This window comes from Pinus tabuliformis, chromosome 3_2, assembly GCF_031772625.1.
Source record: "Pinus tabuliformis cultivar Carrire ecotype Pingquan chromosome 3_2, CPIR1, whole genome shotgun sequence".
NCBI lineage: Eukaryota > Viridiplantae > Streptophyta > Pinopsida > Pinales > Pinaceae > Pinus > Pinus tabuliformis.
The window spans coordinates 1117053560-1117070016 of record NC_142302.1 but is presented as its reverse complement, the minus strand read 5'-3'; positions in this window follow the sequence as shown (position 1 = coordinate 1117070016).

The window sequence follows — 16457 nt, the reverse complement described above, 5'->3', positions numbered from 1 at the left end:
CATAATACTCTGGAATTACAGTGATCAAAGGAGCATGCAGAATTAAGCTCAAGAGGGAGTCGCGCAGCAAAACAGTGGAAGGACGAAGAACCATCGAAATAATCGAAGCCACAGAGGAACATTGGAGAAATGGTGTAAAACTCAATTGGAAAGAAGAATGAAAGAATAAAGTGCTAACGCACAGGCACCGTTGGATCTACCAAATCAACAAATGAGATCAAGTCGCATGGAATGGAGTCATGAATATCGCATTGCAACTTATCAAGTGAATGAATCGGCCTTAAGGGAATTGTGATTGTGATATGCGAGATCATCGTTGATCATTGGATCGAGTGATTGGATCAACGGTGGAGGATCGCTGTGGAATCCCGCATCGCAATAGTCCAATGGGAGGAATTAACCTTGGGCCATAAGTAATGCGATGGGAGGTTTGGTTGCATCGCAAATATTCCATGGTAATGTATCGGGCCTTAACCAATGCGACATGTGATGTGGAGCGAGCCGATAAATAATGCGGTATGTGATGTTAAACGGGTGAAAGGATTTGCGATGTGCGATAGAAGAGTGGACCCGAGAAAGTAATGAATGTGGTTTATATTATATTGAAGTCCAGAGGGTTATCACATATCGAATGCGATAAAGAGTCATGTGTTAGCCAGATGCAAAAGGAGGATTGCGATAGCGATAAGGCATGCATTGATATTGTGCGAAGGCTGAGGAAATGTGATAAAAGGTATGGCTTACGTATGTTGTGAATATTTCTATTGTATGAGATTTATAATAGAAATAAAAGCAATAGAATGGTTTATGGGTTAAGACCGTGTATGACCAAAGCTAAGTGTGGGGGTTTAGTTATATGTGCATCAATAAGGTTAAGAAGGTTTAATGTGCGGGCATAAAGACTTGTGAAAGGTTTACAAAGATGTATAAAGAGCACCGATAGAAAGGATTAATCAAGACTTAATGAGGTAGAGTGTAGAGTCCCGATGAAGTATTTGAACAAAGAGTTAGACTGTGTTAATTTATGAAATCATTCCGCATAAGACTTAAGTAAGGGGCCTTAAACCATTAACCATTAAGGATTGAAGATTTGACTCGACAGAGAGTTAAAATTCCTGGGGGTAAAACAGATATGTGCATTTTACATGCACACTGTGGGTATACGCGGGTTTTCCTACGTTACAAGTGGAACGGTTGTTTTAACTTTTACAAATAAAAATGATAAGAAAAGAAAATTGATAAATCCAGAATACATAAGTGAATGTAAAAAACAATTCTTAGATATAAAATTATCATTAGTTTGATGTAAGAATTATTTTTTTCTAGTTGATATAATATTTCATGTTTGTTAGTTAACTATTTTTTGTCAAAAAAATAAAGTTGTAAGTTAATTTGTATTATTTAAAAATAGTATGTTACATTATTCATCCATTACAGATAGGCACAACATACAACAATACAACTACTATATTCCTGGTATTAGATCTCAAGATTGGTTATGGATTTTTCCTTTTTTTTCTTTTTCTTTTATGGATGTCATTCCATTCTGAGGCATTTTTAGGAACAAACGTATATGAGACAATGATAACATTTCTTTCATCTAGTTCCATTGATGAACTTTCTACAATATTTGTTGTTTCCTTGTCGTTATCCAAGTGATATGGATCATGGAGAAAAAATTTCCCACTCATTGACAAAGCCAAAATTATGGTTGAGTCTCTTTCATTTTCAGTCGAAGGATGGGCCTCCTCTGCTAAAGGGTGAGTTAACTCCACATGTGGGTGAGTTAAGTGTGAAGGAATTGATTTAGAGATAAATGCCTTATATTGTTGTGAGTTGTCCTACTTGTGGGCCTAAGTGTTCTTAGATCCCTTTGTTCCCTTTGGATATTGCCATCCATCACTAGTTTTCTTAGTATCTGGATGGGAAAAGGAAACTTGAGAAAAAGGGCATGCATTTTGAGCCACTTTTGAGCATGATTGGGTTGTTGACAAGTCCTACATCAGAAAGCAGTTTTCCCGCCACTTGAGAAGGATTTTATTAGGAAACCTTTTACTGAGGTCCACTTTGACACAAATGCAAACAAATGTCACAATTCCTTTCGAAAACCTTTTAATATATGTTTTGATGAAGCGACCTAGTAGGTTTCCTGCATTGGCCAAGATATCGGATTGTGTCAAATTGATGAGCAAGTTAGGAAGCCTAATCCAGGCTAGAGTTGCAAGAGTCGTCATGGAAAGAAGATTAAAATCAGGAAACCATGGTTGAAATGAGAGACCAGAACGACCCCAAAACTAGGGTCCCTGATCAAAAACCTTCTATTGGTCCTCTTAATTTATGAAGAGCACAACAAAGAATCCTTCTGAGCAAAAATGCAACTCTACATTCTAAGACTAGTTCTGGTGTACCCATTCCCAAAGAGTAGATGTTGATGGGCAAAATCCATTAAAATGGCAAATAATCGTCCGTCGTTCATAATTCGCATCCATGAAGTTGGTTATAAGGTTATTCACTTCAAGAGATGGAGTGTCTACTGCTTGATCCACCATGAATGCTAGTCTTGAGAGATCTTTGGGGTTCATAGGTGAAAGTAGTAGCTCTAGGGCATCCTTAAAGGACTTGGGTTGGGAGGAGGAGGATGCACCCCATCCTTTTGCTGCACCTTTTAATCCCGAGACTAAATAAATAGAGGTATCCTTGGCTATGCTAGACTCTGTAAGGGATCCTAGATCCTAAAGTTGCCTTCTGCCATGTAGTAGCTAGATTTTGGTAGAGGGGATTCGTAGCATATCTTATATTTTGGCGGCTAATTAAGAGACAAGTTCTAAGGCTTTAACCAACAGACAAAAGGAACCCCCTATGAATGGTCCCACAAAGATCATAAAATTAACCAGATCCGGGGTAAAAACCTCACCTTAGATGCAAGAAAGACTCTGAAGCAGAGAAGATTTACCCTGATTTGCCAGATCTTGAGGTATGGTAGGTTTCTTCAGATCCTCCATTGGATGCAAACTAATGTCCTTTGAAATTACAAATCGAGCCAACATCCACTCATGGTTTAGGGCAAAAGAGAGTTTTTGCTTGACACCAACATACAAAGTCCCCATCGTCACTTGCTCTTATGCCATTTCTACTGCTCGTGGTAGCCATCAACAACAAAGTGCCCAAGATCAGGGGTCTCTATTGATTTATGAAGATATTTCACATCATGCAATCCCCCGAGAATTCCAATGGTCATTGCACAAACCCTAATCGCAACTCCATCCCTTGTTTCCATAGACTGTGTCTTTTGATTGGTCGAGCCTGAGTTCGACTGTGAAAGAAAATGTTCTCCATAATCGATCTTAAAAGACACCCTATTGTTGCTGGCGAGAAACACATCCTAACCCTGCGGTTGTTGATGGCAAAGATTATTATGCACCGAGAGCATCATCTCAAGCATCCAAAACCCTCATCATTACTACAATGAATATCACTTTTATCAAATTTTTATTATTTTATTTATAAAATAATATTTTTGTTTTTTAGATTTGTTAATTTAAGAATGGTACTCACTCGCAAAGTTTTAAATTAATTTGAGAATAACAATCATCACAAGATGTTAAATCAATAATTTTCATATAAATGATACTTTAATATTATCTAATTTATATTTTATGATAAAACTAATATATTTTTATTATTTTTAATTTATATAATAACAATTATCCCATGATATTTAACAATATATTTTATTATCATTTAATCTGTATATAGATATATATAATTTTTTTTATGAAGCTAAAAATTTATCATAACTCATTGGTCAAACTAATAATAAAAACAATCATCATTAACTACTATCTATAAAAACAGATTAAGTCATTATCATTATTCATCATTTACTCTATACATAAAATAATATATTTTAATTTATATAATAAATTAAAATAATTAAATACTCATTACTTGGGTTTAGTGTGACTCTTTTAAATTTCATAGACAAACATTGGAGTTGTTAAAATAATGCTCCCTCTTGTCACTCTCATTGAAAAGGTGGTTTGACTTTCTTTTGAATTGTGAAGTGCGGACAGGCTTCATATGTGCACGGGTGGGGAAGCACATGGGAAGAAGGGCCCTTTCTAAGTCCGGGAGTGGGTCCCAGTTATGGTCAGATTTGCTATTCTCGTACAAAAGCATGGGGCGTGGTGCTCATCTTGACCAAGAAATGCAGAGACTTTTAAGTTCCCTTTCGGAAGTTTTGAGAACCCACCAAAAAATTCCCTCTTTTCTTTGGGCTTTATATGTATATATTCAAACTAATTTATATGTATATATTCAAACAACTTTAGTTTGGCTTTATATGTATATATTCAAACAACTTTAGTACATGGAAGATAAGCATCAAGTACAAAGTGACACTCAAAAGGTCAAATTGCTGTAATGATATGGTTGGCTAAGAAAGATGGGTATCTTAGATTTAAAAGATGCTACGGGTGTCTTAGACTTAAAAGATTCCTTACTTTTCACTTTGGGTTTTTAATGTAAAATGGTTGTGAAGTTTCAAATTATTTAATTACAAGGAAGTTTTGGGAATTTTGAACCTATTAAATATTATTATTGAAAAATGATAAAATGGAACAAGTTAAGTTTTGGAATTGTAAAAATGTTATATATTAAAAAGGTTTAAAATGTTATAATAATAATGAAGATTTTTTTTGGATTAATCATATTATTAAGATTTGGTTGACATTTTAAACTATCTAATTGTTCTCGGGACAATGGTGAAAAAATCAATTTACCCAATAATTTAAATCAATCATGTATCTTTGCTATTTAAACTGTTGGGTAGATTGATTTTTTACCATTGTTATGAGGATGAAGCACATTAGATGGTTTGAAACGTCGACCAAATCCTAATAATGTGATTAATCTGAAAGACATCTTAATTATCAATATGGATCACAAAAGTTTAAGATCTTATATATATATATATATATATATATATATATATATACGAAGTTTGGGAGTTGAGGGAGTGTTGGGGTGAAAACCCTACTCACCCTAACCCTTTGTTTCATGCCTCTTTTCTTCTAGTGGCCAAGGCTTTCTTCTCATGTTGCGATGTCAGTTTCGTTTACTCGGGGCTTTAATGGTGTTTGGGGTTCGTTGGGACTTACTTTCCGCCTACTCGAGTTTGTTGGATTTCGTCGGGGTCTTTGTCTATGCCTTGGTGTTGCTCGGGGTGTCGTTATTCGTTGCTCCAACTTTGTCTCATGCTCTTGTTGCTCAAGGTATCATCGTTTCTGTCGTTGCTCCAACCCTTTCCATCTGGCCCTCGCACCTTATGGTGTTGCTCGGGGTATGATGTCGTGGCCTTACCGCTAGGCTACGCTACCCTTCGTCTATGTCTAGATGACCAATTTTGGGTTGTTTTATTTGAGCTTTTATGGGCAGCCTGTGTCCAACTTCCTAGTTTTTTTTGGGTTTTGTTTGTGGGTCTTTGTGCATTGTTTAGTATATGCGGGGTTGTTAACAGTCCATTTGTAGATAATTGATTGACCCTGTCTTTGTTTTGTAGGGTTTTCCTTCCTGTGCCCTGGGGTCTGTCATTCTTAAGTGGCCCTAGGGTTTTTAAATGTTGGTTTATATGCTTAGCCATTTCTTCTTGATTTGCTCTTCTAGCTAGCCCTTTATGGTTCTTTCTATGGGTCTTTTTTCTGTCGACTAGTTTTAGCTTTTTTCACTATATTTGAATGTGATATCACATATGCAAAATGCAATTTTAATTCTTCTTTGATGAATAAAATTATGTGTCATTTTTTACAGTGTGTGTGTGTGTGTGTAGAGAGAGAGAGAGTATTATGAAAATATATATAAATATTTGGATGGTTTGGAGGAATAAAGTCCTTACTTGTGACAATCTTTGTAAACAGGGATTTCAAGGCCCGGGAAGATGTTATTTATGCTACGGTTCTTTTGAAAATGTGGTGCATTTATTCATTCAATCCCATTTCTCTATTGCCACCTAGGTTAAAGTCTTGCAAATCCCAAGGATTAATGCAAATTGTTACTATCTGACTATTGAGGAATGCTTCAGATCATGGATCGATCTTGGTGGGGAAGATAAATCTCTTCTCTTTTACATGTGTTGGGGTATTTGGCGTGGGAGAAATGCATTTGTCTTTAAGGACATCCATTTTGACATTGGGCGTACGCGCTTCACCATATGTGCTTTATACAAGGAGTATTGCAGTGTTATTGGGACTCAAAATCCAACAACGTATTACTGGCGTAGATCCAAGGGTTGGCTTCCCGATTGGACATTTTGATGGAGCTATAAAAAACTCGAATTATGGATGTAGTGCTCGTACTATTGTTAATGAGGATTACATTTTCCACTTCCACTAGAACAGGGTAGTGGGACAAACACTCGGGCCAAGGTTATCATGTCATGGGGTATCTTATACTATGCTAGATGGTTAAAAATTGAGACAACACATATTTTTATGATTCGAGGGTGACTATTGAATGGATCAGTAAGGGAAAAGCTTCACCCCTCCTCTCCTAGGCAATTAGATGCATAGAATTTACAAGCTTTGGGGTCTCTTTCACACATGTACATCAGGTTTTCAACAAAGATGTCGATGTTTTATCAAAGGAGGGGCTCTCTATTTCATCTGGGGCGATTCATTACACGACATATAGGCAAGGACAAAGGCATAGTTTTGGATCCATCCCATTGGTGTTGATTTCCCTATATGACAAGTTCAAAGAACTTTTTATACTATTACGTTGATGATTTTGTCTTTTTATATTGTTAATAAGAGACATTTGTTTCAGATGTTCTCATTTTTTGAAGGATGACTACTTAATTTTGGATATCTTGAATATCAGATTATGTAAATATGGTTTTCATGAATACGTGTTCGATTTTTTTTCCCTTATTTTTTTTTCAAAACAAAATTTAAAATTAATTTTAATTAATTAAAAGTTAATTTTAAATATTAAAAAATAAGTGATAATTGATTTGGTTATTATAAGTTATAACAAATTTTGGACATATTTTTAAAAAAAAGTTATCCTATCTAATTTTAATGAAATAAAAAATATTAAATTATGTAAATTTAAAATGGTATTGTAATTAAAATTTACTTAGTTATACACCAATTTCAAACCGATAATAATTTTGTAATTAAAAAATGATTAATAACTATAATTCAATTTATTATTAAAAGGACATAATGGGCAAATATAAACTCATTAAAGTAAAAACAGTTGAGAAAATATAAACTTTCCAAAAGTTTTAATAAATTTATGAATATAAAAGTTTTTATAAATAATATTGTTAAAAAATATATTAATTATTATTAAAAATAATAATTAATTATATAATTATTTTATAATAAGAATATTAATTTAAAATTGAATGTTGAAAAAACACTTGATTAAATAAATAAATTTATAAATATAAAAGTTTTATATGTTTTAATAAATAATATTGTTAAAAATATTTTAATTATTATTAAAATATATATATAATTATTTTATAATAAGAATATTAATTTAAAATTGAAATGTAAAAAAAATGATTAAATAAATAAAGTAATATGAATATCAATAAATAAAAATAACGATTTTATGGTAAAGAGATAAGTTTAAGATTGAGATGTAAATAAGAAATTGATTAAATTATATACAAAGTAATATGAATATGTGTAACTTTCATAAATGGTGTCTACCAAAAGAGCATGTGATTGATAATGGCGTTCAACCATCATGAGAAATGGTGGCAACCTATCTATACTTGACAATTTGCATGGCGATCTTAATTTCAAGCAAAGTATGGCACTTATGGTTTTAGTGCAATCGTGTGAAGGGAGATGGGTAACCTCTAGATCTGTGGATCTCACAACATATGAATCAGGCATACATACATGGTTTTGCAAGGTCGAGGACATCACTATCATTTTAAGCAAAGGGGGATAGCTTGTTGTATAACTCAGATAAAATTTTGGGCAGTTCTTGCTATCTTTAAATCATAGAGACTATTGTTGTGGTCCAATGATGCAAAATTGAAGACTCCAACATGCAAGCGTTATGCAATCCCTAGAATTCACAGTTGTAATCAGTCCTTTGGGATCTCGACTCTCTATAATCAGTAACATCTCCCCCCTTCAATGAGCTATGTTACTCAATTCAGACTTCTAATTCACACCCCTTCAAATTCTTTCCAAGATTGAGTTCTTTTCATGAGCTCTCTTCTTTCTCTAGTCTGGAATTTTGGATATTGCTTCTTCGTTCCCTTTCTTAGATCTTTTTTTGTTGCAAGGTTCCTTACTTCAACTTCCTTACAATTTTAACTCTCTTCCCTCATTATCAGACTAAGTAGTCTACTCCCCTTGGTCTCTCTTTGTCAGCCCTTTATTCTTCCCTTTTGCGAATTGTCATTCACTCAATGCCTCTCATGCCTCCTTCTTAACTATTGTTCATTGTTGCACTGACAACCCTCCCATGACTCATTATACGAGCAGGCCCAGTCAACCCCCCTCTCTGCATGCCACAAGAGCATAGGTCTCCACTAGAGCCACAATCGACCGATAGCAACTTATTATTCCAGAAGTTGTGTAATGAGTTATTGTTGACATTAAAGGGCAAGATTGACAAACAAGAAGATTCGTTCTAGATCATCATGTTGAGAGAGAAACCAGGGACTATATTCTTGACACATGGAATTCCACGAGAGTGAGGAATTATGCCTACATGAAAAAAAATAACGTATATTGGCATGTCAAGGCCCTCATGGGCTAGGTCCTTACAAATAGGACTGACAGCCAACAAGATCTCCTCATTTGCATGTTAGAAAAGTTGGAAAGAACGGAGAACAAATTGGACAATGTGGATGATAAACTCATTCAACCTTACAATCAAATTCTAGGTACAAGTTCACCACTGTTGGTCACAAGTGAGGACTCACCCTCTCCAACTCAAGCACAGAATCCAGTAGGGTGACAACTCACTTGGTTCAATTTTTGTGACGCAACTTGTTAGAAAATGTATTTTTGTCTTTCAGTACATGCAATTTTGTCTATGTTAAGCCCTGTCTTTGGCTTGAACTCTCATGCCCGCATAAAAAACAATGAGGGCAATATGGAAATTTTATTTATTTTTTATTGGTCTGGTCTCCCTAGTGGTAGACCATACATAACCATCGATGTTGTAAATGAGCCTTTTTCATGCAACAATATAAAATAGCTCCTCTGATCTTACAAAAAAGACATGAATATGTATAAATTCCCGATGTGGGTGGAAAATAAGTCAAATTTGGAAGGTGGGGGTTGAGCCGCCGCCCCACTACTGAGCATGACATTTATGAAGGGGGTGGCATGGCCAACCCCTTACATGCACAAGCATGTGAGCACATTTAACTCGGTTAATCGTGGTAAGTGAAATCTTGCTCTGGCACTATGGTTCTCAGTTCAGTTTGCAAGAGGTTTTAAACAATAAGTTTCCCTCGCTCCCAACATAAGTGGGATATTTTTGGAGCTCCACTAGTGTCGAGGGACTAGTCCTCGCTCAATTTTCCTTCTCTCGGTGTTCTCTATTATGTCTTCCTCAGGTACAACTCTATTCGCACCATTAGTGAATTGGTGGTGCCTCTATAAAGGTTTGATTTGCAGCGATGGTTAGATGGCAACCTACATCATGCATGGATAAAAGGTCAGAGAATTGCTAGGAAATTGGAGAGAGGAATTTATGCGAAAGAGAGGGTTCCCCATATACTAGAGGAATTTACGCTCAACTACACTTAAGTTTCTCATTTCCAACTAGTGGATAAGCCTCTTGTTAAGGGTACTTCATGTTTCCTCTGTTTGTTTTACTATCTCATTTTACAATGAATTATTTGACACCTGTAGTGTTCACATTTTAGTTAGTGTTGGTTTTATGTTATATAGTTGATGAATGTGCACCAATATTTTGCTTCTACCCTTGAATTTCTTAGTGCTCTACTTTTTAATTTCTATGTTGCGTATTGGAATCTCTGCTTTAGCCCACGACTCTGCTTTCCCTGGCTTCATTTTATCCTTACAGTATGTTGTTTTTCAATCGCTAACAACCTTTGTCCCGAGTTTGAGTATCTTTTCTATTCAGTCAATATTCCTGGAGAACATACGAGAAGAAGCTAAGGAGGTGAAGGTCGTCATCCCCAAGGCCATAGTTGAGCTCAGCAACAAGCACAAGAAGCTCCTCAAACGTTTCATTCTGCTATTCCCCCCGACACTTGCAATGAAATTCATCACCTTGAAGCTTTTGTTGTTGGGGAGAGACAAATGTTTTATGACTTAGAGATATTGGAAGAGGTTTCACAATGAGTTCCTAACCTTGGTCATACCAAGGGAAGAAGGAAGTAGTACCACAATTCCATTTCATTATGCTGGTAGGTGAAGACCCTCTTGGGCAGGGTATTAAAAGATAAACAGGAAGAAAGATACAATATCTTTGCTGCATTGAATGACATCAAACACGCTCAACGAAATCAACTAGTATGCATGGAAAGATTGGAGGCTAGGACTGCTCATATAGAAAGTCACTTCCAGTGTGTTATTAAATTCCCAATGCCAAAGATCCTACATCGGTCACTTCTTCTAACTCTTAAATGTGAGTAGTGTTGGTTAAAAGCTTTTTGTTATATAATATGTTAGCATATAGAAATGGTTTGAGAAAAACATCTGTATTGAGATATTTTTTTATATTGTAGGTGGCTGAAATTATCTAGTTTCTCGCGAGGTAGATTGAAACCACTTACACCGAACTCTATCTGATCTATGACCAGCTGATGATATATCTTATATCATGTTTTTATGAGGCAATACAAATCTTAAAAAAAAAAAAAAAAGACATGAATATGTATAAAATAAATGAATAAAATGTGTGTTGCAACATCTATTTTTATATTACTATTGTAGTCGCTACAACAACACCAACAAAAATTTGGGTATATCCAAATTTTTGGGTCCCCCTTTGCTCATTCAACCCATTAAGGTTTTGATCAGGTTTCCAATTGATCAAGCCCTCCTCGACCTATTCATAAAAAACCTTATTAATGCTCGCATGTATTGGTATTTATATTCTTCTGGATTTACTTCTGAGCTTGATCATACTGGCACATTAGGGTTTACGAGGGTGACTCGTGGATTAACCTCATCCCACACCAGTCCTCGTCCCTTTAAATTCATTAGGGATTTCAACAAGTGGATGTGGTTGTAATGTGCTATTAGGCATTATCTCTCCGTCAATATGCATTTGCAAGAGAGAGGCATATGTTTGCGCTATTGGTCATATTGTGCATGTGTTCTTATACCTTCGAGTACTTTAGGGTTTGGAAAGGATGTTGTTCTGTCCATATGTCTTGAAACCCTAGATTCTCATAAATAACAATGAAGAGTTTGATCTTCACTTGCAGTCTACAAATCTAGCCTGCACCTAATCATCTTTCATTGATATCCTCGAGAGTGGGCATTCAATTTCCAAAGGGAAGTTGAAGTTGTTATAACTTTGCATGTCAATTCACATATCAACCTTTCAAGAAAATATTTGACTACTTGGGGCAACTCCATTCACAAAATCACCTTAAGGGGTTATTGTTTTAATTATGCATGAACCTTCCAGCTTTATTTCTCATAATGCACTTGCAATGTGGTGGTAATACCTTGTGCTAATAGCTAAAGGCTTCTTTTGGGTTCTTTATTAACCATGTTGGGTTTATGAAACTGCCACTATGCCTATTTCACCTTTAAAACCATAAGGTGTCCGGATGTGCACCTAAGTCATGTTGTGACTAGGTCCATGACCCATAGAATGCATTTTCACCAATGCTTCAAGGAACTAGTATCATAGTTGCATCATCATCTTGAATATAGAACCAATGGTGCTTCATGACATTATTCCCAAGGCATGGTATCATTTCATGACTTTAAAGGCAAGCTAAAATTCTGAAAGGTCGTAACGAATGTCATCTCATTGTAAAGTGCATTAGAGACCACAAATCAACGTTATAATAGAGTGCATATCATTTTCATATATATATGAAATGATATATCATAGGAGAACCCCTGGTGAAGCTTACGTTTCAAGGCCTTCACATGCACTAACACTACACTGGGATGACACTTCTCGAAGAACATTCATGCCATGCACACATATGAGTAAAGGCACCTATGGTAATCAATAATAGAATGAGTTTGGACCATCAAAGGCACGCTTAGCGATGTCGTATAACAGAGGACTACACCAAGCACCCAAAGACATGGATTGTGTAATCCAAGGTTGAATCTGTGGTCATATTTTTATCGCTCACTTACCCTTAAGTGTAAGAGAGTTGCTTCGGGGTTCTATGGTAATCGTCTTTTTTTTCGTGATAGAGTGGGAGGGTTTAGCACAAAGGCGATACATTACACGCACCGTTCATGCAGACCATACTTTTTCAAAGGGTATGCTGGAGCATACGTTAAGGATAGTTAAGACATGTGTCGACGGCGTTCAAATCCATAGTCGAAGCTACTAAGTTTGTGAAAAGAATGCATGTAACGAAAACCATGAAACTGTCGAGAAAACATCACACCTAAATATGGTATTCCACGCTAGAGGAAGTTAAGGCGTTTTGACAAAGAACGCCCAAAAGTTTCGGGGCACCATTGAATCTTGCAGCGCCAACATAAGGGGCACTCGAAGCCTACCACCAAGGAGGCATTTAGAAATCTCGCCTAGAGTTCCTAATACGTGAGTTGTGTCCATCGTGCAAGTTTGCATCTGATGGACATAATGGGTGTTTCCCAAGAAGGTGCATATGAGCGACTGTGCAGGCGGGTACAAGTTGAATGTCAAAACATAGGTGATAATGATGCCCCTAAAGCAAGCAATTTGCTGAAGGAAGCAACTCAGTGCTTAAAGACAAGGCATGTTCTTGACGCAATGCATTGTTCATACGTCTCAACCAGGCTTTCACATCTGAGAGAGAGATTGTACTCATATTGTTGAGCCCAGACGAAACCATCATATTGGGCCCGCTGCTCAGTGTTCAAAAGACTTGGATGGAGATTACGCTAAGCTCGGTATGGGCATGTATTTTATTTTGGATCGTATTATCGAAGGGATTTGTTGTCTATTCAAACCAAGAGTGGAGCAATTTTTTGTAGTCTCAATCCTCCCCCATTGGCGGTTAAATCTCCTTGTTGATGATCATAGGTCGCAGGGTTGCACTTTATAACCTTAGAAAAGTAATGGAATAGTGTGACCTTAATGTGATGTGACTATGCGACCTCTTCCTGGGTCGCTAAGTTACAGAAAACTTCAATTGCAAAATTCAACAATCATTACGACCTTGCCTTTGTTGCGACCTGACGACCACTCCCATTCTACCACCTGCAGAGAATTGTCAACACTGCAACTTGCATAGCCAATAAAGAATGCTACTTGCAAGAGAATCTGAAGTGCAACCTCCTCTTCCTTTTGGAATACGATTTGGATTATGGGACTGTCCACAAGTCGCACTCTCCAATGCCTACTTGAAGGGTCAAGCTTATAATGCAAAAAATTGTGATGCCTAAAAATATGGAAGATTCATGTGAGAGGATACAATTCAATAAATGCACACATGGTTTTGGAAAGATGTAATGCCAATATACTACACCAAAAGTGCCACATGAAAATATTGGAAGGATTGTACAAATAGTCCAAGAGGCAAACGTTGGAAGGATGCGATGACAACGCATCAAAGAGGAAATATGTGGGCGCACGGTATATGGATGTGGACCTTTTCAAATGATTTCAAAATGATTTATGTTAAACAATTTCACTATTGATAAATAAAAGATGATTTTTATAAGCTTTTACCTTATCATGATTAGATTTATAATATCTTATACAGTTATTTATTATATGGTTGCAAGGATGAAGATTGCATGGGCATGGCAAGTTTGACGATCAAGCAAGTAATCCAACCAATGTCAAGGTGACATTTCAGGATCACAAAGGCATTAGTGAAGTATTGGAGACCAATGTTTCTCCTACATGGAACCATGGCAAGGGAAGGAACAAGAATGCTGATCTATGTGAAGAAGCCATGACTTCTCATAGATTATGCAATTAGTGTTCTGATCAACAAGCGACTAAATTTGTGTGGCTACCTAGACATTTTATTAATCTCAATGGTAGGTACAACAACAGGGAAATTGACATTATATACAACAAATGGATCGCGACCCTTTTGGCAGCACACGTGACCTTGCATCATCATTAGGGTTTCAATAATCTACATAATTCTCCTCACAACTTCTCGTTTATCAATGTATTGCCAACTATACAAACATCAATTGAGCTTGTAATAGTCACTAAACATGAGAGAGCAGTAAGGAAATTGAAGAGTCGTGACAGTAGATGAAAGGTCGAAGTAGGTGAACAATCACCTCACCTCTATAAATATGCCTTCATGCCTCGTTTGTAAGGGACTTTTAACACTTGAGTTGAGGCTAGGATTATATAGTTAATTTGTGCTTGAGAGCTAGAGGCACTCAACTCTTGGCAGCTAGTAGAGTGAGTTGTAGTGAGGCTAGGGTTTTCCATTGGGTAATGATATGAGCAACCCATGTTCCACTATTGTGATTTGATCAATTGCAAGATTTGTACTTGAATGTGCAACAACACTAATAAAATGTTCTTCATGTTTGGCACTAATTCCCATGCTTATTCATGGTGGTTGTATTGGTTTTCTGATATTTTCACTGTATTTGTATGTGTGCCTTCATATACGCAATATGTTATGGACTGGTTCATAGATGTTGCATGTATGTTTTTATTTTGAATTTGTGTTTACTTATTTCTCGCCATGTCGGTGATCTATTGTGAACTAATTTGTAATTAACCTCTAGCATGTTCAATATTCATGTATGTCTGATTGGGGTTTGGCTCACTCATCCCTCCCGTGGCATACTCCTTATTGTCGCTGAGACTTGCTTGTACCCCTTTTTGTAGTTTGTCAATCTTGGGTTTATTTTTTTTTCATTGTATGGGCATTTCATTCTTGCCCCCACTCTGACACTTTCTCATTTGACAACAAAGAGCAGAAACATTCACGGTGGTAGACGAGCCCACATACCAGATGGGGCTCTTATCCCAAATGGTGTGAATTCTAATTGGGACTTCACACTAGGGAGATCCCCTAGCTGTTGGTGGTTCATTCCAGCCCATCAATATATTTGGTGCTAGAAGGAGGGCTATATGACAAGCTGAGCCCTTGGAGCCTGTAGTTTTGTCTCATATATGTAAATGGCTCCGTCCCGAATCTTTAACGCGTGTTGTTTTTTTGAAAACATTATCCTTTCGGTCCCCAGGGAAATAATCTATCACTTGTCACAGTGGAAGTTTGATGGCAAGGGTCGAACAACAGTTTTGGGACACATGCTTCAAGTTCTTCATTTCTATCACTCTAACAAAATACATTGTAAATATGTTATCGGCAAGTTGTTTACCCTCACGCTCGAAGGTCGTGTTAAGAAATGTTGCCACACATTACTTGCAACTTCCATCCATTCATTTGAGAAACTCATTAGTAAGCTCCAACAAGCCTTTGATAGGTACGATTTTCAAGATGTTTTTAAAAGGATAAATCAACTTAGAATGAAACTTGAAGAATCCCTAGAAGATTTTGCTACTAGGTTTGTTCATCTTTGTTGTGAATTCCCGGAGAGAGATGTTGATTGGATGTATTTGAGTGAGGAATTTCGACGTCTGGTTTATGTTTCTCTGCAACACTTTCAATCTGAAACAAATCTCAATTCTGATGATCATCATGATAATCTGCAAGTTACAAATTGTCCAGATCTTATCCCTAATCTTGTCTTTCCTATCTCTTTGAGTCAGGAACAACCTCAAGCCTCTGAGGAGGAAATTACTGCTTGTGAAATTTCTCATCCTCCTCCTGATTTGTTACCTAATGAAATTTTGGTCGTAAATGGTTTAGATGATGAAAAATGCTTACAGGGAAATTAATCAAATTGTCTTGCTTTTGAAGCTCTCATACATCATGTTGAATTTGAACCTGAAAATCATGTTGATGTAGCATCTCTTCCTGTAGATGAAACCCACCTCGAGCCCATTAAATATGTGTTTGAATCTATTCTTGAACTTCATTTACCTATTGGCAATGACATGGGCCTTGTCTCAGATATAGTTGACTATCTAATAAAATCCATGGAGCATGACATGCATGTAAATATATTGCCCCCTCTGGCTGACACTAATATGCAGGATGTGAGTCTTGGTGCAATTGGTCCCCTTTCATTTGAACCTTTTCATCCATTATACCCTGATTTATTTTCTACTACACCAACGGTTGCTCCAAATCACTCAGATATTTATCCTAATGGTGTTGACTATGATCATGTACATGCAGGTAGTTTTTCATAGTCATAGTATGATAA